Genomic DNA, 15,746 nt, shown 5'->3' on the forward strand with positions numbered 1-15,746 from the left:
GTATCCCTAGTAGAGACCCTGGTTGCAAATTTCTCATTCTTCCCTTCTAGAAGTCCCAGGCTTTCTTGACATCAGTACCCAATTTTGTGTTTAAGTATGGCTATCTTAAATTGAAAGCTTCTGGGAAAGTTGGGAGAAATGTTAGATGATTAAGAAAGTCACATGCCACACCACGTGGGAGCCTCTCGAATACAACCTTGGTGGTCATGACCCCGGTCGGAGAGGGAAGCCTGTGATGTCACCCCTTCCCTGAGTCCCAGTTTCACAGATAGTATCTCTGAATGGATTGTCTGAGGGAGATTGTTCCTTGTGAAAAGTTCACATGATGAAGTTTGAAGAGCTTGTTTCACCAGGAGCCCAGCAGGACAGAGTGGTTTGGAATGCAGCATTCAGTGTGTTCTGTTTGGCTGAAAGCTGTCACAGGGAACAAGTACTTAGCAAACAGCATGAACAAGGATTTGAACTAGAAAACGAGAAGGGCCTTGACAACATTGTAATAGTGGCTTGTCTCCTCAAAAACTGCTCAGTGGTACACAAGGAGGTGATAAAGAAGGCTAGGAAAATACATAAACAGATTTGGGTTTCATTCAAAACAGCCCAGTGTAAGAGTGCCGTAATATGGGTGAAGTTTGACCAGGGGTTCCTGGACCACTGTGACCATCTTCACTTTACTATATCTGATCAGATTGTTGCCTTTTCTAAGGCAATAGTCACAGACTAAGTCTGGGCCCACAGGGTGAACACACAAATTATTGAAAACAGATTGATCCATCAACTGCATATAGTCTGTTTTCACAGTGCCAAATGCCTGGGTTGAATTTTTTTCTCTTTGTATTTCACTGAATTAACTGAATAGACCTGTTGATATTGCTTTGGGCTTTTCATGTTTTAAGTGGAATTATGTGCAATTTAACAGGGCTATTCTGTCAGTATTTACATTCCCTTTTCTTGAAAATCGGTTCTTCCCATTTCTCTCCTTTTTATTGAGGTATAATTGACAAATAAAATTGTAAGATAATTTAAAATGTACAACATGATGATTTGAGGTATGCATACATTGTGAAAGGGTTCCTCCCACCTAGTTAATGAGTTCTTCCTAGTTCTTAAAGTCTCTTTTTAATACTCCCAATTTCAGGTGCTATCTGTGCCTGATACACAGAGCCCAAATCTTTACGGATGATAAAATTTAACTACCACAGGTGTGTGCAGTAGTTGGAGGCTCATTTATGATGCTGTCCCCAGGGCCCATGCCATAGGGGCTCGCCTACCTTAGGTGAAACATGAGGATAAGAAGGTATTTATTCTGATGAAGGTTACGCTTATGCCTAATTCTGCCCTGAAGCAGTTAGTGCTCTAGCAGGCATCCAGTAGTTGCTATATAAAGGGCCAAGAAAGCACAGTATCCACCCTGAATACATGTTAATAGACTCACTGGAGAGCTTTAGGGTTGTGTATGGAGATACCCTGGTTCACTGAATTGAATTTAAAGAAAGATCAAATCCAGTTAGACAACCTCTTCCAAATTCAGTTCAATTCAACAAACAATTGTTAGGATACAAGCCCTGTGCTACCTCATGCAAAGCTTTCAGATTTTATTTTACCTTTCTGCTTTGTTGTAGCATCATGTCAGCACGAGTTGGTAAATATTGAGGTTTCATTGTTTAGGAAGTTCAAGAATGCCTTTTCTTATTTACTTGTAACTCTTGAAAAATTTTATAAGTCTCTTCTCTGCTTGGAAGGCATTTATTTGGAACTTCTACTCCTAGCTTGGATACAGACTCAGATACTTTGAAGTGAAAATGTAGTCTTGTATTAGTGCTTTGTGTCATAGTCCTTTGGTTTGGAGGGTCATGTTAGTTTTAAGAGGAGATGGTGGAAATGCTAGTTATTAGCATTTGGATTGTTTCAAGGATAGATTCTTTTTGAGGGGGTCCAATTTTAGTGCTGTTCAATGGAAATATAATGCAAGCCACATATGTAATTATCAATTTTCTAGTAGCCACATTTAAAAAGAAAAAGATAAATTAACTTTAATGATATATTTTATTTAACCTAATGTGTTAAAAATATTTTCATTTCAACATGTAATAAATATAAAAATTACTAATGAGATATCTTATTTTTAGAATCTTGTACTAAGTCTTTGAAATCCGTTGTATGTTTTAAGTCTACAGTATACCTCAATTCAGTTTCCATACATCACGTGGTCAGATAGGCACATGTGGCTAGTGGCTCCAGTATTGGACAGTTCCATCCTAGATGGACTTAAGCTACATTTGGGATGGGGACTTATGATAATTCAAGGACACTGACTTCCCTTGAGGGGTTTCACAGTATGGCTATACTCAGCTCCATCCAGAATGAGAATCCCTGCTCTCAGATCCGAGATCATTGACCACTTTTCTTCAGGAACAGTGATTGTGATTTTTATGCTATATACTGATTTTTCTATTTTTCTAAAAATATGCCTATAGTCAGCTGTAATTCTATGGACTTTTTCCCTTAATCACAGGATTCAATAAAGAGGGGAAGACCTTAAAGCCTGAAGTAGACAGGGTACAGAGAAAAAGAAAATACTTAACATTAAATGCATAATTTTTATTCCCTTTAGCAGTCAGCAGTGCTTGTTGAGCAACTACTATGTATAAGGCAGTGTGCTTGATGCTATGAAGGATTATATGATTCCTGATACGAGCTTAGATTATACTCTTGTGAGTGAGACAGTGAAGTCAAAGTGTTAGTCGCTCATCTGTGTCCGACTCTTTGCGACCCCATGGACTATAGCCTGCCAGGCTCTTCTGTCCATGGGATTATCCAGGGAAGAATACTGGAGTGGGTTGCCATTTCCTTCTCCAGGGGATCTTCCCAACCCAGGGATCGAACCTGGGTCTCCTGCATTGCAAGCAGATTCTTATGAGTGATGCAGTACACAAGTATGTAGGCACACATGCGTGTACACAAACATACACACACACAAATTCTAAGGTAAAAACAATGTGCCTGAGTGCTGTTAGTAGAGGGGTACCATTTTTATTTGGGGCACAGACTAGGGGAGAGATTAATTCCATTTGAAGAGATTCAGAGGCTGGTTATGGAAGACGTAATGAAACTGGGCCTTAAAGGATCAGTATTTTCAGGTCAGTTAATTTAATGAGTTACTCTCAACATATTCTACAGGATCAAATTTCAGATAGATCCTAACAGGGTGAAGTTTGCTGACTCCATGAGGCTTTCTGCATGCATTTTCTGAACAGAGTCAGTCTGAGGTGAAGCTTTGTTTTATTCCCATAACGTCCTCTTGGTGCCAGAGACTCCACAGAGGCCAAGTTGGGTCCAACCCGGCGTGCCTTTTCTGATGTTCCCTGTCACTGCAGGCTTTTCCTTTTCAAGCCAGGGCTCCAAACATAGGCTATTTGATTAAAATTATGTTCTTTGATGAACCTAGAGATGATCATACTAAGTGAAGTAAGTTGGAGAAAGACCAATACCATATCATATCACTCATATGTGTAATTGAAAAAAATAACACAAATGAACTTATTTACAAAACAGAAACAGACTCACAGACATAGAAAACAAACTTATGGGTACCAAAGGGTAACGGTGAGGGGAGGAATAAATTAGAAGCTCAGGATTAACAGATATGAGCTACTATACATAAAACAGATAAGCAAGAAGGACTTATTGTATAGCACAGGGAACTATATTCAGTATCCCATAAAATAATCTATAATGGAAAATAATCTAAAAAATATGAATAACAGAATCACTTTGAAACTATCACAATATTGTAGATCAACCATACTTCAATAAAAAAAAATTATGTTTTTTGATGTGGTCTTTTCCTGTTAGCTACTGATTATATCATGTCCATTGTTGGCTTTGGAAGAGGGAGTGGAGGCCATTTAATTAATTCGTATTATTTTTTATATCATTTAAAAGTTTATTTTATTTAGAGGATAATTACTTTACAGTATTGTGTTGACTTTTGCCATACATCAGTATGAATTGACCATAGGTATACATGTGTCCCCTCCCTCCTGAACCCCGATCCCACCCCCCCTCCCCGCCCAACCCCTCCAGGTTGTCACAGAGCACCAACTTTGGGTGCCCTGCATCGTACATCAGACTCCCACTGGCTGTTTTACATATAGTTATTATTACCAACAAAAGTCCATCTAATCAAAGCTATGGTTTTTCCAGTAGTCATGTATGGATGTGAGAGTTGGACTGTAAAGAAAGCTGAGCGCTGAAGAACTGATGCTTTTGAACTATGGTGTTGGAGAAGACTCTTGAGAGTCCTTTGGACTGCAAGGAGATCCAAACAGTCCATCCTAAAGGAAATCAGTCCTGAATATTCACTGGAAGGACTGATGCTGAAACTCCAATACTTTGGCCACCTGATACAAAGAACTGATTCATTGGAAAAGACCCTGATGCTGGGAAAGATCGAAATGAGATGCTTGGATGACATCACCAACACAACAGACCTGAGCTTGAGTGGGCTCTGGGAGTTGGTGATGGACAGGGAAGCCTGGCTTGCTGCAGTCCATGGGGTCACAAAGAGTCAGACATGACTGAGCAACTGAGCTGACTGATTATTAATTATCAACTTTGTCTAGCATGTTACAGTTTACCAGGTGTTTTTGCATGGATGATTGCATTTGATGCTCATAGTTTCTTTATGTGACATTATTACAGGTAAGGAAATTGAGGCTCAGAAAGATATGCTGACTTAGCTAGTAACTGGTGGAACTGGATTCAAGCAGGACCTTTTGACTTCCTGGCCAGTGTCCTTATCATGCTTCTACCCTGCTTGTCTGCTTCCCCCAAGTCCTGTCCTTAAAGTGCCCAGAGATAAGGATATGCAGGCTAGCTCTCTGTTTAGCAATTTAATGAACATAAATCCCCAGACTAACAATAGATACATTAGAGAGGGAGTATTCAGATTGTAAAGCAATATTCCATTAGTTCAAGAAGTGCGCTCCACTGGAGAGATTAGCATATAATTTTACCAAAATATAATCTTACACCCAACCACTAAAGAGGGCATTTATTAGGCGAAGTCATGGGACAGGTCCTTACTAGATGTTGGCAAGAATAATTTCTTCATATTGGTCAGTTTTCTATTTCCAGAAATGTATTCTAACCTGAAACCTCTGAAATCAGTGCAGAATTTCAAATTGAGTAGTTTTTGTTTTTTCTTTCTTCCCAGTAAAACACTCTTTTTCATAGTCACAGAGTTTCTCAGGATGGAATACATTTTATTTTCCTAACCATAAAAGTAAAAGCCATGGATCTGTCCTTAGGAAATTTTGTGCCTAGTTCCTTGTTTTTGTTTTTTCACTAGATCTCAGCTTTTTAATTGGAGGTTCCCAGAGAAGCTGGCTGTGGCTCCTGCATACCAAGTGAAGTATGTTTCTAGGAAGTGATGCTGATAGGCTCCTGAATCACTATATTTTATAGATAGGAGCTAGTTCCTTGTTTTGGTGAAATTCCTTCTATTTCTCTTTTCAGTGGAGTTCTGAAGAATCATCAACCTTAAGAGTGGTGTGGAAGAATCAGATCTGCCATATAATGCAGTCAATTAACAAGAAAACCCTAGAAACACCAAAACTTACTGGCATGACCTTGTATATTTTGTATCTTGTTGAAAGTGAAAGTCGCTCAGTTGTGTCCAACTCTTTGTGATTGCATGGACTATACAGTCCATGGAATTTTCCAGGCCAGAATACTGGAGTGGGTAGCCTATCCCTTCTCCAGGGGATCTTCCCAACCCAGGGATCTAACCCAGGTCTCCTGCATTGCAGATGGATTCTTTACCAGCTGAGCCACCAGGGAAGCCAAAGAATACTGGAGTGGGTAGCCTATCCCTTCTCCAGGGGATCTTCCCAACCCAGGAATCTAACCAGGGTCTCCTGCATTGCAGGCAGATTGTCTACCAACTGAGCTACCAGGGAATCTCATTTGATATATGTCAAGATGAGGCAAATAAACAATTTTAATGGGAGAGAAATGAAACTTCTGCTGTGTTAATTGTTGACCTATAACATAGTAAGAAATGTTATTCATTTTCTTCCAAACTGCAACGTTAATGTATGGTTTCCATTGGCAAATAAAGATCAGCAAATGACTAAGAAAATCACGGGAAGAAATGTGCTATTAAAATGCTATATGATTGGATTTCTCTAAATGCAGTGTGGTTATCTAAAAAAAAGCGCTCCCCTTAATTGAGTACAATCAAGCATTTTCAAATGATGAAAGGTACAGTGCTGAGTAAATATTTCTAGGGGGTTTCTGTTCTGACACAGAGAGGCTTTGAGTGCTATTTTGACCTATTATTAGTATTCCCTAGCAACATTCATCTCCAAGACTCAGAGCTTCTGGAAAAATTGTAACTGAAACTATAATATTTTTTCTGCCTGCAAAAAGAAAGCAACGTTTAACACAGAAGGGACTGTGACTTTGTTAGACTAAGTCCTAATAACCTTCCCTGTGATAACATGGTTCATATCCATGTCAAGTCTTTTATTTACTGTTGAAGGAATTCCGCATAAACTGAAACTTTTGCACAGAATCATGTAGGAGAAGGAACCTGGATCAGGATTTAGGAGACTGGGTTCTCAGCTTTGTTCTGGCCCTAACTTTAGTTTTCTCATACATAAAATGAGGGGAAGATTAGACAGCAATATCTTTCTCCACTCCCCTCCACCAGCTTTATTGAAGTATAACTGACAAAATTGTAAAATATTTAAAGTGTACAACCTGATGATTTGATGTATGTACACACTGTGAAAGGATTCCCCCTCCCCACTGAGTTAATTAACATGTCCATCACCTGACCTATTTACCTGTGTGTGTGTGAACAATTCTTTATTTTCTTACCAAGTTTCAATTACACAATATGATGTTATCAACCAAAGTCACCACCTGTAATCTCGTTTTTAAATCTCTAAATTCTTCCTCTTCTTTGCTTCCATACTGCTACACGTAATCCACATCACTTATTCGTTAGTCATGTGATTAACAGTCTTTCAAGTTCACAGTCAGTCAGTTCAGTCGCTCAGTCGTCTCCGATTCTTTGCGAACCCATGAATCACAGCACGCCAGGCCTCCCTGTCCATCACCAACTCCCGGAGTTCATTCAAACTCATGTTTATCGAGTCGGTGTTGCCATCCAGCCATCTCATTCTCTGTCATCTCCTTCTCCTCCCGCCCCCAATACCTCCCAGAATCAAAGTCTTTTCCAGTGAGTCAACTCGTCGCATGAGGTGGCCAAAGTATTGGAGTGTCAGACTCAGCATCAGTCCTTCCAATGAACACCCAGGAGTGATCTCCTTTAGAATGGACTGGCTGGATCTTGCAGTCCAAGGGACTCTCAAGAGTCTTCTCCAACACCACAGTTCAAAAGCATCAATTCTTCAGCGATCAGCTTTCTTCACAGTCCAAATCTCACATCCATACATGACCACGGGGAAAACCATAGCCTTGACTAGACGAACTTTGTTGGCAAGGTAATGTCTCTGCTTTTTAATATACTATCTAGGTTGGTCATAACTTTCCTTCCAAGGAGTAAGAGTCTTTCAATCGGCATCCGCAGTGATTTTGGGGCCCAAAAAAATAAAGTCTGACACTGTTTCCACTGTTTTTCCATCTATTTCCCATGAAGTGATGGGACCAGATGCCATGATCTTTGTTTTCTGAATGTTGAGCTTCAAGCCAACCTTTTCAGTCTCCTCTTTCACGTTCCTCAAGGGGCTTTTGAGTTCCTCTTCACTTTCTGCCATAAGGGTGGTGTCATCTGCATATCTGAGGTTATTGATATTTCTCCCGGCAATCTGGATTCCAGCTTGTGCTTCTTCCAGCCCAGCGTTCCTCATGATGTACTCTGCATATAAGTTAAATAAGCAGGGTGACAATTTACAACCTTGACATACTCCTTTTCCTATTTGGAACCAGTCTGTTGTTCTATGTCCAGTTCTAACAGTTGCTTCCTGACCTGCATACAGGTTTCTCAAGAGGCAGGTCAGGTGGTCTGGTATTCCCATCTCTTTCAGAAATTTCCACTGTTTATTGTGATCCACACAGTCAAAGGGTTTGGCACAGTCAATGAAGCAGAAATAGATGTTTTTCTGGAACTCTCTTGCTTTCTCCATGATCCAGCGGATGTTGGCAATTTGATCTCTGGTGCCTCTGCCTTTTCTAAAACCTGTTTGAACATCTGGAATTTCATGGTTCACATATTGCTGAAGCCTGGCTTGGAGAATTTTGAGCATGACTTTACTAGCGTGTGAGATGAGTGCAATTGTGCAGTAGTTTGAGCATTCTTTGACATTGCCTTTCATTGCGATTAGAATGAAGACTGACCTTTTCCAGTCCTGTGGCCACTGCTGAGTTTTCCAAATTTTCTGGCATATTGAGTGCAGCACTTTCACAGCATCATCTTTCAGGATTTGAAATAGTTCAATTGGAATTCCATCACCTCCACTAGCTTTGTTCCTTGTGATGCTTTCTAAGGCCCACTTGACTTCACATTCCAAGATGTTTGGCTCCAGGTGAGTGATCACGCCATCGTGATTATCTTGGTCGTGAAGATCTTTTTTGTACAGTTTTTCTGTGTATTCTTGCCACCTCTTCTTAATATCTTCTGCTTCTGTTTGGTCCATACCATTTCTATCCTTTATTGAGCCAATCTTTGCATGAAATATTCTCTTGGTATCTCTAATTTTCTTGAAGAGATCTTTTGTATTTCCTATTGTGTTGTTTTCATCTATTTCTTTGCATTGATCACTGAGGAAGGTTTTCTTATCTCTCCTTGCTATTCTTTGGAACTCTGCATTCAGATGCTTGTATCTTTCCTTTTTCCTTTGCTTTTCCCTTCTCTTCTTTTCACAGCTATTTATTTGTAAGGCTTCCTCAGACAGCCATTTTGATTTTTTGCATTTCTTTTCCATGGGGATGGTCTTGGTCCCTGTCTCCTGTACAATGTCATGAACCTCCATCCAGAGTTCATCAGGCACTCTATCTATCAGATCTAGTCCCTTAAATCTATTGCCTACTTCCACTGTATAATCATAAGGGATTTTATTTAGGTCATATCTGAATGGTCTAGTGGTTATCCCTACTTTCTTCAATTTCAGTCTGAATTTGGCAATAAGGAGTTCGTGATCTGAGCCACAGTCAGCTCCTGGTCTTGTGTTTGCTATCTGTATAGAGCTTCTCCATTTTGGCTGCAAAGAATATAATCAATCTGATTTCGGTGTTGACCATCTGGTGATGTCCATGTGTAGAGTCTTCTCTTGTGTTGTTGGAAGAGGGTGTTTGCTATGACCAGTGTGTTCTCTTGGCAAAACTCTATTAGCCTTTGCCCTGCTTCATTCCGTGTTCCAAGGCCAAATGTGGCTGTTACTCCAGGTGTGTCTTGACTTCCTACTTTTGCATTCCAGTCCCCTATAATGAAAAGGACATCTTTTTTGGGTGTTAGTTCTAAAAGGTCTTGTAGATCTTCATAGAACCATTCAACTTCAGCTTCTTCAGCATTACTGGTTGGGGCATAGGCTTGGATTATTGTAATATTGAATGGTTTGCCTTGGAAACGAACAGAAATCATTCTGTCGTTTTTAAGATTGCATCCAAGTACTGTATTTTGGACTCTTTTGTTGACCATGATGGCTACTCCATGTCTTCTAAGGGATTCCTGCCCACAGTAGTAGATATAATGGTCATCTGAGTTAAATTCACCCATTCCAGTCCATTTTAGTTCACTGATTCCTAGAATGTCGGCATTCACTCTTGCCATCTCCTGTTTGACCACTTCCAATTTGCCTTGATTCATGGACCTAACATTCCATGTTCCTATGCAATATTGTTCTTTACAGCACTGGACCTTGCTTCTATCACCAGTCACATCCACAACTGGGTATTGGTTTTGCTTTGGCTCCACCCCTTCATTCTTTCTGGAGTTATTTCTCCACTGATCTCCAGTAGCATACTGGGCACCTACCGACCTGGGGAATTCCTCATTCAGTATCCTATCATTTTGCCCTTTGATACTGTTCATGGGGTTCTCAAGGCAATTATACTGAAGTGGTTTGCCATTCCCTTCTCCAGTGGACCACATTCTGTCAGACCTCTCCACCGTGACCCGTCCGTCTTGAGTAACCCCACACGGCATGGCTTAGTTTCATTGAGTTAGACAGGGCTGTGGTCCATGTGAACAGTTCAAATCATTTCTGTGATTATGATTTCAGTTTGTCTGCCCTCAGATGCCCCCTCGCAGTAACTACCATCTTATTTGGGTTTCTCTTATCTTAGTCGTGGAATATCTCTTCCCCACTGCTTCAGCAAAGTGCAGCCGCTGTACCTTACCTTGGACGTGGGGTAGCTCCTCTTGGTCACGCTTCTGCACGTGGTCAGTTGCGCCACTGGAGCCGGCGTCTCTTGCGTCTGTGCCTAAGTGGAGTCCAACTCTATGAGACCCCATGGACTGTAGCCCACTGGGCTCCTCTGTCCATGGAATTCTCCCAGGCAAGAATCCTGGAGTGGGTTGCCATGCCCTTCTCCAGGGGTCTTTCCCAACTCAGGGATCAAACCTGCGTCTCCTGCGTTGCAGGCCAATTCTTTACTGCTGAGCCAACAGGGAAGCCTGTAAAAGCTTATGTAAAACAGAAATTTTCTGGGGGCTCTTCTAAAAATTTTACAAATATTAACTCATTTAATTTTATACATGGATTGTAAATTGGACCTGTTACTGTCCCTTATTTTACAGAAGAAGAAATTGAGGCACAGAGAGGTTCATTGTCTAAAGTGAAACAGCTTAGTAACAGCAGAGATTAAAACCCCAAAAGTCTAGTTCCACAGTCCATGAGTTTTTTAAAAAATATATTTATTTGACTGCATGTGGTCTTGGTTGTGGCACTCAGGATCTTTAGTTGTGACTTGTTAACTCTTACTTGTGGCAAGTGAGATCTGGTTCCCTGACCAGTGATTGAACCTGGGTTCCTTGTGTTCGGAGTGTGGAATCTTAACCACTGGATCACCAGGGAAGTACCCCACAGTCCATGCTTTTAACCTTTATGTGCTTGGGATTCTGAGTTGCCTGGTGTAATTCTGTATCTCTCTTACCCCAAAGGTGTGGCAGCTTCTGTGAATAAGCGGCAGGCTTCAGCAGTTGGACAGGTCCCATGGCTCCCCGCTTCTTTTGGCCTGACAGAACGAGATCCCAGGAATGTTACATTTTCCCAATCCTGGGTCTATCCTGGGCAAACTCTTTCTACCCTCCACATACTGCGATTGTGTGCTCTCTGACCTCTGTCCTATAAGTTTTCCCAAGTTCTATGACTGTATCTACAGAATAGCAAACATTCCCTTAAACATTTGGTTTACTCAACCAGCCAGTAAATCCAGTGAGGAAAGACTAGCTGTTGTTTATTGAACGCTTACTACATGCCATGAACCGAGACAAAGTCTTTGTGGGCATTATCTCGTAATCCTCCCATCACACCTGTGAGATGGCATCTGTTATTATGTTTTATGTTCATGTTACCGAGGGAAAAAAACAATGCTCAGTTACAAACCCGTGGTCACACTCTTTTTTTTTCCACGTGTGGGATTTTAGTTCCCTACCAGGGATCCAACCCATGCTCCCGGCATGGCATTGGAAGCTCAGAGTTTTAACCACTGGATCGCCAAGGAAGTCTCCCAAGGTCACACTTTTAGGTACCTGGTAGAGCCATAATTTTTACTTGAGCCATATATGATCCAAAGGTCTTGGGTTTAGTTATTCCTTTATATTGCTTTCAGCATTTTCCTGGGACAACCCTCCTAATACATTCTGCAGCTGCTTGTCCTTGTTATTATTGATATGCCAAATTCTGCATCACTGGGTCGTAATTTTAATACAAGTGCACCATTTTCTTATGATAACACAAATCGTTTTTGGACTGTAAGGGAACATTTGCCTTGCCCATAACAGGACATCTAGTGTAATGGATCTTCACAAATGCTGCCTTGTCCTAGAGAAGTTATGGAAAGAGACTCTGAGAGGATTTAACTAGGCCAAGGGGATTAAGGATGTCATATATCATACTCCTGTGGGCTTTTTGAATGGAGAAATTGGGTTTGCTATCAGAATGGACCTGGACAGAAAGAAAATAAGAGTGTTGTGAATTAAATATAAGAATTGTTATTACAGCACATGGAAACACCTCTAGGGCTTGTGATTTGACCATATTCCCAGATTGCTGCTCTCCAGTGTATTCAGTTTGCTTTGAAAGCAACTGAGATGATATTAAAGCTGTGGACGATGCTAAAGTCTCTGTACAAGAAGGCTAAATCAACTAAACCAAACTTTAAAACTCGCTTGAGTTTATTAATCTTTGTAACTCAAGGGACACTCCCAAGAAGAAAGGATCCTATATGCCTCAGGTCTGAATCTAATTGCCAGCTAATAAAAATTCCAGGGTATCCTTAATCAGCCAATTAACTGACCTAACAATTATAATAGGGAAAGAAGGTGGGAGGGGTCGAGACTGGGAATAACAAATCCATCAAGGTGGAGTAAAATGCTTCAGAGGTTAATGGTGGACACCCTTTAACATAAAGGATTTTCTTCTACCTTGACTAGGTTCCCGTTTTTCTTTTCTTTCTCCCTTCCCTGACATTTGTAATTGTTGGAACCTCTAATTGGCTGATAAGCTAATTGAGAGAGGGAGGAGGAGAGGCTTAAAGATGTGTAGTATGTATTTTTTTTAAGTTTTTTATTCTCTGAAACAATATTTATGTGAAAATAGTTCATTGCAGTTAAGGGTGTATTTCTATTTGAAATTTAGAGTTTTTTTTTTTTTTACTGGAATAGTTGCCTCCTAATTTATGAATCCCACAACCTTAAACATATATTGATAAATTGAGATTGAAATATAATGTGAAAAGTCTGATAATTAAGGAAGCCAGTTATTGTTTTACTTGAACATAGCTTCATAAAAATTTTAAGCCACAGTAAAACAGAAGCTCTCCTTATTAAAATAATATATTATTGGGACAGAATTACATTTTTATTTGTATGCTGAAAATTATAATACATTGAGGACTGGAAAAAGTGTGCCTGTAGGTGAAATTTTCTTCTCAATTATGATTTACCATTTTATAAATACTCTCAGATGTTGATAATAAGAAAAAGTTTAGAGTGAAAAGAATGGTGTTAGATTCAAGAAACTCAGTTGCTGGAGTTTTCCTTTGTAGATGCATGCATGAGTTTAGAAAAATATATTTGGTAACAGTAAGTGATGGAAAACTATCAGAGGAACTCAAGGTGGATCTGCAAACCTGGTCAAGCCCCCAGAGTTGTAAAGCATCCTATAAGATTTATTTAGTGTATGTAGTACTTCTGTACTTTCATCACCACTCATCTAGACTTTTGTCACCAGGAAATAGAGCATTTTAGATTTCGAAGGAAACTTGGAGATCACTTAGTACTACCTTCTCACTGAACCAAAGAGGAATCAGAAACCCAGAAAGGAGAAAGGACTTGTCTAAAGTCATAGGAAATTTCCTGACTGAGCTGGGAGCAGGTCTCCAGATTGCCAGTCCAGTGTTCTTTCCTTTCTTCTTAACTTCCCTTTATATAAATGATACCAAAGGCCAGGGGGCAAATGCCAACTGCCATATTCTGTTAGAGACAGTTTCCATGCAAAATCTGTTGCACTCCAACTCTGATTGCCTTCATTTTTTAATCATTCTTCAATGGCCAACTCAGAAAGCATATGTCTTAGTTTTATTCTTATGAGCCTTGTTCCTCTTTCACTAATGCATTATTAACATGTCTTCTTTCTGTTCTGAAATGTTCTCAGGGGAATAACTGTGTCCTGAATTTGGAAGTGGAAATGACTGTAGGATCTATTCCTTTTAATCTGATGGCTAGGAAGTGCTGCTACCCTTTCAGTTCTCCCAGATTCGGCTTAAAAGGATTGCTCAGAATAATTCTTTTCTAACGTTGTTATAAACTGTACTCAGCCTTACAAGGTATATATGGACCTTGATTTTTATGTATCTATATTTTCAGGAAGAGAGGATGTTGGTTTTTTGTTTCCTCAGCTTTTTGTTGTGTTTTGTTTTCAGTCTTCAGGCTTTAAAATTTATTTGTGTAAAGGCTTCTCTTATTTTTCTTACTGAGAGCTAGTTTCACTTGAGCTTGTAAATTGCTTGTAAATCAAGATCTGATTAGGAAGTAATATATTCATCTGTAACTCCTGCATAAAAGTTATTCAAGTATTGTGACAAAATAAGTGTTGTTTACTTTATACATTTTCTGCAAATTCTAAAGATTTCATCTAATTTAAAGGCTCTCATGGAATCTCGGGGATTGTGGCTTGCCCACTGAGAGTATAAAGGCTTGCTAAATTAAGTTGATTTGCCTGAGAAAGAAATGCTTCCATTATTCATGTCAGAAGCCTGTCACATCAAATTGAGGGAGTGGAGAAAACCCTTTTTTATCAACATTTTGAACCAAGAAAAACCAACCATTGAGGGCCTGAATTTCAATTGGGGAAAAAGTCAGGCTGAAAGCAGGGTTCAAAAAAAAAAAAAAAAAAGGCTGGGTATTTGTCTAATGTTGAAAATCAGTAGAGGAGATTGATTTAACTTTGGCTGAAACTTTTTATATAGACAGACAGAATGAAACTTCTTAAAGCAGCAAGTAGTACATACAATCTTGGTGTCTTTCATGTGTAAACTTGTCAAAAGTAGTTAAACTAATTCAAATTTAAATCTCCTTGAATTTCTATTCTTTGACTCTTAATTTGTTTATTTTAAAGGATTTAGGAATGCGTTTCTTGGGGGTTACTTTTCAAACATTGATGAATGTATTTTGTTTTTCAGAGTTCAAGATTATAGGCTCTGGTGTATGATTAGAAATTATATTAATAAGAGAAGGAAGACAGACTAGTCAAGGACCAGCCCTCTTGTTTGTATCAGGTATGTGGGCATTTGTCTTTGTATGGGTGAATGTATGCACACACACACACACACACACACCTAACTTCAAATGAAACACAAATCATTAAGAGAATAACACAAGTTGGAACAGTTAGGGGAGGACCATTTCCCAAGACAAGATATCCTCATGCAGTATTAGTTTAGGAGACTTCTCTCGCATTTGCCAGAATAGGGGCATTTGTTAAATTTTAAGTAGTTGAAAAACAATAATAATATAGGATAAATTATTTGATTATTTATGTAATGAAATATGATACTCACTTTTTTTGCAACATTTGATTTCTATTAGCATATTTATTTCAAATGATTGCAGACCCCAGTAAATTCACTCTCAAGAACAAAGTTTATTTTTACAGATTTAATTCTTACCAACCGTCATTTACTTTGAATATGTTTGATCCAAGCCATAGTCTTCAAACAGTAATTTTAATCTGATTTAAACAGAACATCTGTTGGGCTACTGAAAAATGTGCAACATTATTTTCTGTATTTCCTAGATACATTTTTGCAGATATATATCTGATTTCAAACCAAGAAAATAGCTCCAAAAATGATAAATTGGACAATTAAAAAATTGGATAATTTAAAGTGTTTGAAGGAATTTCTGCTTTCCCCCCCTCTTTTAACAAATGAAACCTGAAATCTTGGAAAAGAATAAGACAAGCTTTTTTCCTTTTTTTGGTGGGAGGTTCTGCAGCACTTCAGTCTTTAACTGAACATTATGCTTACTTGATATTTGTGCCCAGTGGAAATAA

Source organism: Moschus berezovskii, chromosome X (assembly GCF_049115385.1).
Source record: "Moschus berezovskii isolate FMDL1 chromosome X, NW_MosBer_1.0, whole genome shotgun sequence".
Lineage (NCBI taxonomy): Eukaryota > Metazoa > Chordata > Mammalia > Artiodactyla > Moschidae > Moschus > Moschus berezovskii.